This window comes from Trachemys scripta, chromosome 12 (assembly GCF_013100865.1).
Source record: "Trachemys scripta elegans isolate TJP31775 chromosome 12, CAS_Tse_1.0, whole genome shotgun sequence".
NCBI lineage: Eukaryota > Metazoa > Chordata > Testudines > Emydidae > Trachemys > Trachemys scripta.
In genome coordinates this window covers 34235753-34249721 of record NC_048309.1, presented here as the reverse complement: position 1 = coordinate 34249721, position 13969 = coordinate 34235753, and the positions used below count along the sequence as shown (strand labels likewise).

General features: G+C 47.8%; 1 protein-coding gene across 2 annotated transcripts in view; it reads left to right on the top strand.

Annotated features, from left to right (window-relative positions):
* The first annotated feature begins 251 nt into the window (after positions 1-251).
* LOC117886341 (cytosolic phospholipase A2 gamma-like) overlaps positions 252-13969 on the top strand; it is a 56808-nt gene continuing 43090 nt past the window's right edge. For both annotated transcript variants that reach the window (XM_034788057.1, XM_034788056.1), the window contains exon 1: positions 252-621. The gene's annotated coding sequence lies outside the window, so the exon portion shown is untranslated. The remainder of the gene's footprint in view (positions 622-13969) is intronic.

Here is a 13969-nt window from a genome sequence, read left to right as displayed (position 1 = left end):
CTACCCCTCCCATGGGGTACAAAAGAGGTGGTACCAAAGCCCCTAGACTCACAACCCTCCAAACCAGAACATGTCCATAAATTGTAAGGGGTGGGGCCAGGAGCCTGCACCACTAGTATGATAAAGCCTGCTAAGAAAGACAGGGGCGGGGTTAGGACAGGAAAAGCTCTAATGGGCTACATAGCTATGAATTATGTTTGCTTGGAAACCCCAATAAACTTCACATTGCTTGCACTTTCGACTCTGGCCTTCTTCTTTCTGTCTGCCTGACAGGAATGAAGAGAGTGTGAGGGGAAGCCTTAACAAAAAGTATGTGACCAAAAATGACCCTAGGCCACAAGATTATGGGGGAAAAAATGTACCAATGAGAGATCTTGCAAAATATTAACAGTAAGAGTCATTTTTTTTTTGCTTACAAGTCACATTTTTCTAACACATGCCCTAACCTCAAGTTGCACTATGTGCATAAATGCTAATGAGATATAATCAGAATCATATTATAAAAAGAGGGTGCCCAGATCAGGAAAATTGAGCTCCCTATGAAGAACTCCAGCTGGACTATCCCTCTACTGAGGATCAATCCGTGAAAGACCCATCAGACCCTAACATTGTCTAGGAGATGTGAGTATAACTATATTTGTAACTTGTGCATAGGTCTGTGTAGAATTTCTATAAGCTCAGGTAATCATAACTTTAATTGTAACTTTAATAAAACTTTTAAAACAGACTAGACCTTTTACTTGTAAATGTCTGTGTGGTCTCTAGCCTTGGTCTTTATGTGTTGCTAGAGACTCTAAATCTGAAGCAAGTAGCAGAGGTGACTTTCACTCTGTTAAGCTTGAAATTATAGCCACTGTAGAGCCAAAGCCACAGTGGTATAATACCACATTCCAAAATTCACTTTAAATAAAATAAAAGGCTACAAATTGGCTCATGGCTCCAGAGAATACAGAAAGTATGATGGAAAGAAAGGCCACTTTAGACCGTATGGGTGTAATTAATTGAAGATAAATTATTTCATGTAGGTAAAAAGGACTGTGTTCTGCTTACAGTGAGATTGGGCAGCAAATCCAAGATATCCCAAAGATAGAGAGTGAGAAAGATATATGTACAGAGATGCAGTTTCCTCCTGTATATGTTATTAATGTAATACCAGATAACCCCATTTCCCATATCCCAGAAGCCATGGTGGAACCTGGGAAAGAACAGCCAATATTAGGACATAGCTTTCCATTGGGTAAGTGGGGCTGAGGGTCTAAGAGCAGACAGGAATAACAGAATAAACACTCAGGCAAGTTAGAAAAAGAGGAAGTATCAGATACAGACACTGAGACAGGCACTTCGGGGGGGGAGTGAAAGGGGGAGTTGAAGAAGCTGTCTGCAGTGAAGAAAGGGAAGGTCTGTTACAAAAAAGTTTACCGAGGAAGAAAAAGTCAGGAGGTGCTTCAGTCTCATTCACAATTATGCCGCTTATTACAAGAAACCCAGGGAACTATAGAACTTGCTGTAAGTACATGAAAGGAAGCAATCTTAGATATAAATGCCTCCCATGAAAGATGAAAGTCTGTGCAATTTGTGACCCTAACAAATGAGTCTAATACCTTTAAGTCAATTGAGCCAGAAGCAATAAGGAAGAGAACAAGTGGCATACTTCATTCTGATTCCCATCTGCCCACTTTACACCAAAAGGCTTGGCCAAAAACAGAATCCCCACAGGACAACCTGCCAATGCCAGACCTTCACAAGGTGCAGGCACCTACCCCAACCAAAACAAAGTATAAAAGGTTAGAACAAAACTTCCCACCTACATTTTACACTGTAGAAGCTGCCTAAACTTGGGGGATACCAGTTCCTTTGAAAAAAAGAGGAAAAGGAAATCCCCAATATAACTATAAAGGAGGAACAAGAATCAACTTCTAAATTGGAATCTTCAGGATTGAATAGCCATGCCTTCCCAATAGCAATAGTAACAAATGCAAAAACACTACATGCCATTGAAAAGATGATAGGGCCAATGAAAAAAGGAGATAGAGTTGCAATACATGCAGCACTTTGTGGAATACATTGCCACCAGAATTTCAAGAAGGGGAAAAATCATTTACAGGCACTGTACATCTGTTAGAACAGAATATGAACCCAGGATAGGCAGGGGTCACCCTGATAGCTAATCTGAGACAACAGGAGGGAGAATCCCCATATGTGTTTCATAATAGATTATATGCAGCTTGGAAATCTAATGAAATGTCTGGAAAGGAAACGGACCCTCAATATATTGATTTGTTAATTAACAATGCTTCACCAGCAGTCTGAGGAAAGGTTATGATCAATGATTTAGATAATGGCATAAAGAGTACACTTATAAAGTTTGCGGACAATATCAAGCTGGGAGGGGTTGCAAGTGCTTTGGAGGATAGAATATAAAATTTAAAATGATCTGGACAAACTGGAGAAGTGGTCTAAAGTAAATAGGATGAAATTCAATAAAGACAAATGCAAAGCACTCCACTTAAGAAGGAACAATCAGTTGCTCACATACAAATTGGAAGTGACTGCCTAGGAAGGAGTACCGTGAAAGGGATCTGAGAGTCATGGAGGATCACAAGTTAAATATGAGTCAACAGTGTAACGCTGTTGCAAAAAAAGCAAACAACTTTCTGGGATGTATTAGCAGGAGTATTGTAAGCAAGACACAAGAAGTAATTCTTCCATTCTACTCCATGCTGATTAGGCCTCAACTGGAGTATCGTGTCCAGTTCTGGGTGCCACATTTCAGGAAAGATGTGGACAAATTGGAGAAAGTCCAGAGAAGAGCAACAAAAATTATTAAAGATCTAGAAAATATGAGCTATGAGGGAAGATTGAAAAAACTGTGTTAGTCTTCTCCTTTCCAGATTAAACAGAGGGGGGACATAATAACAGTTTTCAAGTACATAAAAGGTTGTTACAAGGAGGAGGGAGAAAAACTGCTCTTCTTAACCTCTGAGGATAGGACAAGAAGCAGTGGGCTTAAAATGAAGCAAGGGCGGTTTAGGTTGGACATTAGGAAAAACTTCTTAACTGTCAGAGTGGTTAAGCACTGGAATAAATTGCCTAGGGAGGTTGTGGAATCTCCATCATTGGGGATTTTTAAGATCAGGTTGGACAAACACCTGTCAGGGATGGTCTAGATAATACTTAGTCCTGCCTTGAGTGCAGAGGACTGGACTAGATGACCTCTGAGGTCCCTTCCAGTTTTATGATTCTATGATTATATAATGCATGTACACCCCAAGAGTACCCTTCCAGATATTTTGGATGAATTGTCTAAGCTTATAGTTATATTCAAACCCAACTGAAAAGTTCCAAGAGAATTCATCCTCCTATAGCAACTGTTCAAGGAGCCTCAGGTAGAACAAATATTAAAGTAGAAGGCCTACAACATGTGGCAGAAGGCCAACAAGATCACTCAAGAGGGTTGGGTAATAATATTAGAAACTGATCATATCCAAGAGGTGCCATACCATGCCGCCCCCAAACTCAAAATCCATGATATAACAATCACAGGCACCTAAATGAAGGAGCGCTTGCCACTTCACACTCATCACTATCTTCACCAACTACAGTATGAGACAATTCATACCTGACAATAATCATTATCATCACCTCCCAAAAATCCCAGCCTATCAACCTCCTAATCCTAAACTGGACATAATTAGAACTTCACCAGATTGGAACAACACTAGAACCTCAGAAGTGTGAAATGCAGGAAATGCACCAGCAGATGAACTCCATGATTTTGAATTGCTAGCCCAACACACCTCAACCCATTGCAGTAGCTACTGCAACATTATTCTGGATTTCAACTCCACTTATGCAGTATGAAAGCCAGGAAGGGGAGGGAGTGAATGAGGGTCCATAATGACAGATAGTATGAAGCCAATAGGCCCTGTGCAGTTTTTCCTCCCAAAGGCAAACATTGCAAAGAAAAGGGCAAATGTGCATGAATAAGTGACTTAATATAGAGATGCTTTTGCTAAACATGGGCATGTGTGTGAAAGAATGGCAGTGACTATTATAATCACAGGAGGAAATTTTCCTCCACAGAAGTTTTTTTCAGGTATTAGCTTGTCTCAAGGAGATGGAAAACGAGCTCAACAGAAGGTGAATTTAATTTGAGACTTGCCCATGCCCACTGATATAATTTCTTTATGATCTTTTCTAGGATTGGTGGGATACCATCGAAACTTCATTCCTAACTTTTCTTCCATTGCAGGTCCACTGTACAAACTTCTGAAAAAAGGGATTGCTTGGTCCTGGATAGACCAGCATGTGAATGGATTTGTAAAATTGAAGCAAGAAGTAATAAAAGCACCTGTGCTGACCACTCCAGATCCCAGCAAACCATAACACTTAGAGGTCTCTCTCAGTGCAACTGAACTTGCAATGGTAGCTTCTAAAGAGAAGCATGGAAATTTAGGCCAATAGTCTATGACTCTAGAAGAATGAGCGTAGTAGAACTTAAATATTCCACTTGTGAAAAATATGTATTGGTCACCAGCTGGGCTACCAAGCAGTTTGTGTTTTTAATTGGTTTAAACCCAATAGCTCTACATTCCACACACACCCTTCTCCAGTTCTTGTTTTATAATCGAATCAAGGATGGAGATCTGTCCAAGACTAAACTGACAAAATGGACTTTGTTGTTGCAGGGAAAAGATATAACAGTGATCCGAGTACAGACCTTATATCCATTGCCTGGTGCCCTGTTGTATTCTGGGAACTCTGATGTGTGCCCATATGTTGATCAAGGGAAAACCTTGACCCAGTTTTTCGCAGTAATATCTCCCAGAATAAAAATCATAGAAGCATATTGCTTTTTCATAAATGAGTTCATCTACTATGATCAGGAGAATCCAGTACCTTCTTGTTGTTATTGACCCATTCTCCAAATGGATGGAAGAATTTCCTCTTAAGGCAAATGTTGCTTTAGCCACAACAAAAATATTTGGAACAAGACTTCTCTCATTGGAAACTCCCCACTAGGGTAGAGTTAGATAGAGGGACACATTTTACTGGGTGAATGTTTCAAGGTGTTTACAGTTGTTGGGAGTGCAACAAAAAATGCGTATTCCATATAGACTGCAATCATCAGAGATGGTAGAGTGAACAAATTGCACCATCAAACTAACGCTGTGGAAACTGGTAGATGCCAATGGATGCAATTGGGATATGCTGACTCCAATCATTTTAATGACACTCAGGGCAACTCCAGCTGCCTCCACAGATCATACACCCATTGAGATGACTGGGTGAAGCATGTGGATGTCAGAGCATCTTTTGTAGCATTCCAATGGCACACAGCTAGAGGGAATCAAACTGGAAACCTATCTGCAAGCATTTACTAAAACATCTTAATCTGATTCACTTGCAGGTGGCTGTTAAATTGGGAAAATCCAAACAGAAGGCAAAAAAGTCTATTTTGATAAAGGCCAAAAAGAGAATACTTGAAAAATTGGAGATCAGGTGATGCTCCTATCATATGCTGTATCAGAACATAATTTATGTAAATTAATTAACTGGACCATGGATGTACTTATATACTGTCACCTCTCACTCTTCCTACAGGGGTATATCAGCGATGAGCAGGGAGGTGGTATTACTGATGTGTACAAGGCTGAATTCCTACTCTGTCACTCTGAGTGCAGAAGGTGGGAGCCCACAAGGATTCTAAAAATAATACTGGCCATTCCAGGCTTGTATTAAACTCCTAAGGTTACAGCTTTTCTCTGACCTTGGCTTGGTAAATGCTGCCACCACCCAAATTAAAAAAAAAAAAAAAACTTTGACCGAGGAAGGAGCACTTGGGAATTCCTCCCTGCAAGGTACCCTCAAACCCTTTCACCCCCCTCCCCCAGGGGAAAAGCTGAGAAAGAAAACAAAAGAGATTAGCTGTTGCCACCAGCTAATCAAACAGCATATGCACAAACCTCTTAGGACACCAAAAATCCAATCCTGTTCTTAAAAAAAGGTAAATTTTATTAAAAACTAAAAGAAAGAAAATACATCTGGAACTTAGGCTTTTGCTAGATTTTAAAAGAGCAACTCCAAAAATCAAGCACACAAAATAGCTTTCTTGGGGGTTCAGCTTAAAGGTTACAAGCAAACAAAAGCATCTGGGGTTAGAACAGAGGAGTCCACAAGCCAATAAGAAATAAAAGAAATAACCCAAATCATTTCTTTTTAGCCATTCCCTAATTTTACTTACATATCTGAGACTCCAGATAAGTAGGTTCAAGGTATGAATTGATAATCTATAATCATACCTGGCTTAAAGCTGCTTACAACATTACTGCTCCCTGTCCCTGCAGCCCAGAGAACAACAGACATAGGGAAAGTTTCTTTCCCCATTTTAAAAAATTCTAGCCTTCCCATTGGCTCTTTTGGTCAGGTGCCCACTTTTTTTTTCTTTACCTGGGGGACTTTTTAACCCTTTACAGGTAAAGCAAGTAAAGAACAGCTACCAAGAGGGATTTTACATCTAACTGGCTGTCTGGGTGTCCATCAAAGGGAGCTACCCCCCCACACTTTATTTATCACAGTCTATCTTAGGGGTATGATTTTGAACAATTAGACAGCTTTTTAATCTGAAACAAAAGCACAGAAGGAGACCCAGTGACTGGAAGCTGAATCCAGACTGATTCAGACTAGAAATAAAGTGGAAATTTTTAGGTGAGGGTAATTAACCATGGGGATAACTGAACTCAAGTCCATGTGCCTTCCCCATCACTGGGGTCTCTAAAGGGACACAGTTGTCTTTCTGAAAGATCTGCTTTAGTTCAAACAGGAGCTAAGGGTTAGAGGCAGGAATTGCTGGATCAGGTTGTGTGAGCTATACATTGCAGCAGATCACACAAGATGATCATAATAGGCCCCTAAGTCTTTAAGGCCTTGTCTACACTACGAGAGTAGTTCGATTTTACTTAAATCGAATATTTGGAATCGATATTGCAAAGTCGAACGTGTGTGTCCACACTAAGGACAGTAATTCGACTTTGTGAGTCCACACTAACGGGGAAAGCGTCGACATTGGAAGCGGTGCACTGAGGGCAGCTATCCCATAGTTCCCGGAGTCCCCGCCGCCCATTGGAATTCTGGGTGGAGCCGCAAATGCCTTCTGGGTAAAAAAAAAAAGGGGCCAGGGTGCTTTTGGGTAACTGTCGTCATCCGTCCATCACTCCCGCCCTCCCTCCCTCCCTGAAAGCGCCGGCGGGAAATCATTTCGCACACTTTTCAAGTCATTGACAGCGCGGACGCCACAGCACTGTGAGCATGGAGCCCGCTGCAACCATCGCTGCAGTTGTGGCCGCTCTCAACGCCTCGCAGCTTATCATACAGGTTGCCCTGAGGCAGATGCAGAAAAGTCAGGCGAGGAGGCTACGTCAACGCGGTGATGGCCTGAAGTGTGAGAGTAGCACAGACCTCTCAGAAAGCAGGGGACCCAGCGCCGAGGACATCACGGTGGCAATGGGTCATGTTGATGCCGTGGAACGGCGATTCTGGGCACGGGAAACAAGCACTGAGTGGTGGGACCGCATAGTGCTGCAGGTCTGGGATGAATCACAGTGGCTGCGAAACTTCCGCATGCGGAAGGGAACTTTCCTTGAACTTTGTGAGTTGCTGTCCCCTGCCCTGAAGCGCAATGACACCCGGATGCGACCAGCCCTGACTGTCCATAAGCGAGTGGCCATAGCCCTCTGGAAGCTTGCAACGCCTGACAGCTACCGGTCAGTCGCGAGCCAGTTTGGGGTGGGCAAATCTACCGTGGGGGTTGTTGTGATGCAAGTAGCCAAGGCAATCGTTGATGTACTGCTGCCAAAGGTAGTGACCCTGGGAAACGTGGAGGCGATCATAGATGGCTTCGCAGCGATGGGATTCCCAAACTGCGGTGGGGCCATAGATGGAACTCACATCCCTATCCTGGCACCGGACCACCAGGCCACCCAGTACATTAACAGAAAGGGCTACTTTTCCATGGTGCTGCAAGCACTGGTGGACCACAGGGGACGTTTTACCAACATCTACGTGGGATGGCCGGGCAAGGTTCATGACGCTCGTGTTTTCAGGAACTCTGGTCTGTTTAGACGGCTGCAGCAAGGTATTTACTTCCCGGACCACAAAATAACTGTTGGGGATGTGCAGATGCCTATAGTCATCCTCGGGGACCCAGCCTACCCGCTAATGCCCTGGCTCATGAAGCCCTATACAGGTGCCCTGGACACTGAAAAAGAACTCTTCAACTACCGGCTGAGCAAGTGCAGAATGGTGGTGGAGTGTGCTTTTGGACGTCTCAAGGGGAGATGGAGAAGCTTGATGACTCGCTGTGATCTCAGCGAAACCAATATCCCCATTGTTATAGCAGCTTGCTGTGTGCTCCACAATCTCTGTGAGAGCAAGGGGGAGACCTTTATGGCGGGGTGGGAGGTTGAGGAAATTAGCCTGGCTGCTGATTACTCACAGCCAGACAGCCGGGCGATTAGAAGAGACCAGCGGGAAGCGCTGTGCATCCGGGAGGCTTTGAAAGCAAAGTTCCTGAGTGAGCAGGGTAACCTGTGACTTTCTAATTTTGTGTACAGAGAAGCCTTCACCCCACTTCCAACACACGTTTCAAAATAAAAATAGTTCTACTTTGTTAAAGCACACCGTTTTCTTTAATACTGTTTTCGCGGGAATTTTTTAAAACTGGGACGCAGACTGTGGTGCGGAGCGGGTGTAGTGTAGTCGCGCGAATGCAGCTTCTAAACTGAAGGACTGACAGGCTCCGCTGCGGTGGGATGGTTCTTTCAACGGAGCCTGTCACCCCTCCTGATAGGGACTGTGTGTATGGGGGGTCTATGTGACTTTGTGGCAGGGGGGGGACGCTTACAGATCCCCTGCTGTGTGGCTCTGTGATCCTGCCTAAGGACCGCCGCTTCAGATCTCTAACTGCCCTCCCCTGCCACAAAGTCACAGAGCAACCCACCCCCCACCACATAACATGAAAAGAACCTCCCAGACTAACCAGGGTAAGTAGTCACTGCATCACTGCACTATGTATGTGCCCTGCTGCTGTGCCTGCCCCCGACTATGTACCCTGCCAAAGGTGACTGTCCTGTCCAATTACCAAACCCCTTTCCCCCCCTCCTCCAAAAGAACATGATGGAAACAGTAGTTAACAGAAACATATTTTTTATTAACAACTACACAGGGGACTGGGAAGTGAAACTTGGACGGGGGCTTGTGTCAGGCGGGAAGGAAAGAACTTGTCAAACTTTGGGGACTGAGAGCCTTCTGCTGCTCGAGCTCTCTGCAGGGGTGCAGTGAGAGTTAGCAGGGACTCTGCCGCCTCTCCTTCTGTGCACTTTGGGTGAAGGGAGTATGGGACTTGGTGGCGGGGGAGGGCGGTTAGAGATGGACTGCAGCGGGGCTCTGTCCTCCTGCCTCCGTTCCTGCAGAACATCCACAAGGCGCCGGAGCGTGTCCGTTTGCTCCCTCAGTAGTCCAAGCAGGGTTTGAGTCGCCTGCTGGTCTTCCTGACACCACCTCTCCTCCCGATCCATGTTGGCTTGGTGCATTTGGGACAAGTTCTCCCGCCACCGGGTCTGCTGTGCTGCCTGGGCTCTGGAGCAGGCTATAAGCTCGGAGAACATGTCCTCCCGTGTCCTCTTCTTCTTATGCCTAATCCTCCCTAGCCTCTGGGAGTGTGATGACAGGCTAGGTTGTGAGACAGTCGCAGATGGGGCTGTGGGAATGGGAAAAAGGGAGTGAATTCCTCAGAAAGATAAATGTAGTTGTGAACAAAGAACATAGTCTTTCTCTGTGAACAGGACCATGCACAGCACCTATCACATGCGCACTCAGCACAAGGTCGAATTCTCGGCCTTCGCATTCAGTGTCTGTGGTTTTGCAGAGCACTTTTGAGAACCCTGTCAGGACAACGGAATTGCTCTTGCACGCAGACATGGTAAGCCGTAGATTCGTGGCAGCTTAAAACTTTAATATTAGCAATGGCCTCATTTCACATTGAAATCAATGTCGGTCCCTGCTGCCAGCAATCCGGCAAGCAGGAAGTTTGCTCCTGTCCCACACCCTCGCGGCTGTCCCTGGGAACGATCCCTTTCGGCTGACCCTTTCCCGCCTCCACCACGTGGCTGCAAACCAGCCAACACTAACATTCCCCTACCTCATTCAAAGCAGGTCTTCATGAGCGACATCACCCTCATGAGGATCTCTGAGAGCGACAGACAGAGAATGCTCCGGGAAAGCCTTCAAAGACCAGGGCCGTATGCCGCCATGCTGTGCCAAGCAATGATTCCGGAGTACTTGCTAGTCTCGTGGCGCGGCAACGTGTCCTACTACGGAGGACCCAATAAGGCCGCTCTCCCCAAGAACCTAATGCAGCGGATTTCAAATTACCTGCAGGAGAGCTTCCTTGAGATGTCCCAGGAGGATTTCTGCTCCATCCCCGGACATATAGACCGCATCTTACTGTAGCTGCAGTAGCAGGGACTAAACAGTAGAGCGGCTTGGGCAGGACAATCATGCAAAACCGGACATTGCTAGATTTTTTTGAAATACTTGCACTGCCCATGACTGAACCGTTAAGTTATTCAAACTAATCATGAGAAACCCATTTTTTACATTGTTAATAATCATGTTCTGTTACAAATAAATGTTTAGATGTTTACAACACTTACTGGATGATCCTTCACCAGATTCTGTGTCCGGGGTAACGGCTGGGGAGGGTTGGTAGGGGATCTCTGTAAGGGTGATGAAGAGATCCTGGCTGTCGGGGAAATCAGCGTTGTGAGCGCTGTCGACTGCCTCGTCCTCCTCATCTCCTTCCTCATCTTCCCCGTCCGCTAACATGTCCGAGGATCCGGCCGTGGACACTATCCCATCCTCAGAGTCCACAGTCAGTGGTGGGGTAGTGGTGGCGGCCGCACCGAGGATGGAATGCAGTGCCTCGTAGAAACGGGATGTCTGGGGATGGGATCCGGAGCGTCCGTTTGCCTCTTTGGTCTTCTGGTAGCCTTGCCTCAGCTCCTTGATTTTCACGCGGCACTGCGTTACATCCCGGCTGTATCCTCTCTCTGCCATGTCTTTAGAGATCTTCTTATAGATCTTTGCATTCCGTCTTTTGGATCGCAGCTCGGAAAGCACGGACTCATCGCCCCACACAGCGATGAGATCCAAGACTTCCCGATCAGTCCATGCCCTCTTTCTATTCTGAGATTGCACTGCCATCAGTGCTGGAGAGCTCTGCATCGTTGCCAGTGCTGCTGAGCTCGCCACGATGTCCAGACAGGAAATGAGATTCAAACTGGCCAGACAGGAAAAGGAATTCAAATTCAAATTTTCCCGGGGCTTTTCCTGTGTGGCAGTTCAGAACATCCGAGCTCTTACTGCTGTCCAGAGCGTCAACAGAGTGGTGCACTGTGGGATAGCTCCTGGAGCTATTAGCGTTGATTTCCATCCACACCTAGCCTAATTCGACATGGCTACTCCCCTCGTCGGGGAGGAGTACAGAAGTCGAATTAAAGAGACCTCTATGTCGAACTAAATACCTTCGCGGTGTGGACGGGTGCAGGGTTAATTCGATGTAACGGCGCTAACTTCGACATAAACGCCTAGTGTAGACCAGGCCTAAGTTAACCAAAAGAGTAATCTAAAAACCCAAAAGCTTCATCTCTAAATAGTGACTTATATCAATTTGGAGTCATTAATGTGGATCACCCACTAGTGCCCCTGGTGCTCACTTTACAGTATAGCTGCTCCTTCCTCACCCCTCCTCCTTCTGCCATCACGCCAGCTCGGGTGCAAAGGGTAGCCGCCCACCCGCTCCCAGTCCAGCGGGGCCCATGGAGGAGATGGCAGCAGGGCCATTGCCAGGCATGGGAGAGGGACCACCCCAGGGGGAGATTTCCTTTCCCACTGCTGTTCCCCCTTGCTGCCCCATCCCATGGCACCATCGCCCTTGCCCCCTGGCCCTGCCCCTGCTGCCAGGACCTCCACCTTGGACGGCTGGGTACTCATGCAGAGGAAGTGTGGCAAAAGGAATTCTCAGGCTCCAAACCTCCCCCTTGATGTGGAGGGGGTGGAGGCCCCCAACAAGACCATGAGGGGGGCTACCACTGCAGAGACATCCAGGTCTCGAGACAGTTCAGCAGGTGAAGCCATCTGGGAATGCCATGGCAGCAGAGAGGGGCGGGATCGCCCCCCTCTCAGAGTCTCTCCCTTAGGAGGCCTCAGATGGAGCCCCCCCAGCCCTTTTGTTACCTGTGCCCCCCATCAGTGCCGAGGTGATTGTTGCCTCAGTTGCAGGCGGGGAGGACTCTGGGGTGGTGAGGGGAGACTTCACCTCCATCATTGAGGAGATCGAGGCCCTGGGTCTGACCCCGATCACCCAGGGGGAGGACGACCCTTTGCCAGCAGGCCTCGATCTGGGTGGTGGCTTGGTTATACCACCCCCCTCCTCCTCTTTCCCCTTTATCCCAGGCTACCACCCCCACTCTTGATATTGGCGAGCCCCTGGATTCATCCACCTGCCCAGCTGCAGATGGCACCCTGCTCGTGGCCGCCAAGACCCTGATGGCGACAGCCAGTGCCGAACGACCAGGCCCTGAGCCCTTGGGTGCGCCCCTCTCTGAGGCGGGGCAGCCGCCTCCCTTCCTGATTGGGGGCCCTGCCGCTGATGCCATCATGCCTGATGCTGTGGTTGAGGCCTCCTCAAGGCTTCAAGCCATTCAGTGGAGCGTGGGTCCACTGCTCTATCTCGGCATTTACCTTTCTGCCATGCATCTTCTCCACTGGAGAACTGGCAGGATTTGGAGGCCAGGGTGGGTGAGCGGCTGTGGAGATGGACAGGATTGCTCTGTTGCATCTCCCTGCGGGGGAGGGTCCTGGTACTGAACCAACTAGTCCTGTCCATACTCTGGTACCGGCTCAACATCCTGAGTCCAGTCCTGGGGATCCTGGCCTGGCTCCTGAAAGTCGCTCTGGAGTTCTTCTGGCCAGGACTGCACTGGGTCTCTGCAGGGGTCCTGAGTCTTCCTCTGGAGGAGGGAGGACAGAACCTGGTCTGCCTCTGCAGCCAGGTCCATGTCTTCCACCTCTAGGCCCTGCAGAGATTCCTTTATGGTGCAGATAGTCCGACGTGGAGCACGTTGGTGCACGCCTTCCTCCACCACCTCCGAGGGCTCCAATACGACTGGCAGCTCTTTTTTCTCCACCCGAGGGGTCTTCCGCAAGACCTCTCTGAGCTGCCAGTCTTCTACCAGGACCTCCTCCAGACCTGGAAGCTGTTCTTGGCGACCAGGTCTCTTGTGGCCACCGAGGGGGCGGACCTCCTCGCGGAGCCCCTGCTACACAACCCCAACATACATGTGCAGGTGGCAGAGTCCTCCCCCCACCCAGTGCACAGGAGGCTGGTCCTGGCAGAAACCACCAGAATCGGAGACCTTCTGAACTATGATGGGGGGACTGGGTGGATCCCTGAGCACTCGGTCGGTGCATGGGGCTCTCCACCCTCCTGACCCCCCTATGTGTGCTCCAGTAGGTGGGGGAAGCCTTGTCACCCACCTCTCGTGTTTTCCTTGAGCAGGTACTGCAAGAGGATGCTCCCCACCCACCCCTCACCCCGGGCCCTCCGGACCTTTTCATCGGGCCCCTGTCCCGTGAGCCTTCCCAGGCCCATCCCTTCCACAATCCGAGCCGGCTGCATGCCCTGCAGCCAGTCCACTTCCAAACCATGCCAAGGAAACAACTATACATGCTCGTGCTTCACACGTTTCACTTCCTCACACTCGTGTCCCGCCCTGATACCAAATGGCAGGACTATCTACCACCTGTGGAGGGTGAGGAACCCCGGTGGGCCAGCCTCTATTCTACCCTGGTCCCACGGTCCACTGGGGACATTGGTTGGTGGCTCCTCCATGGAGCCGTGAGCACTAGA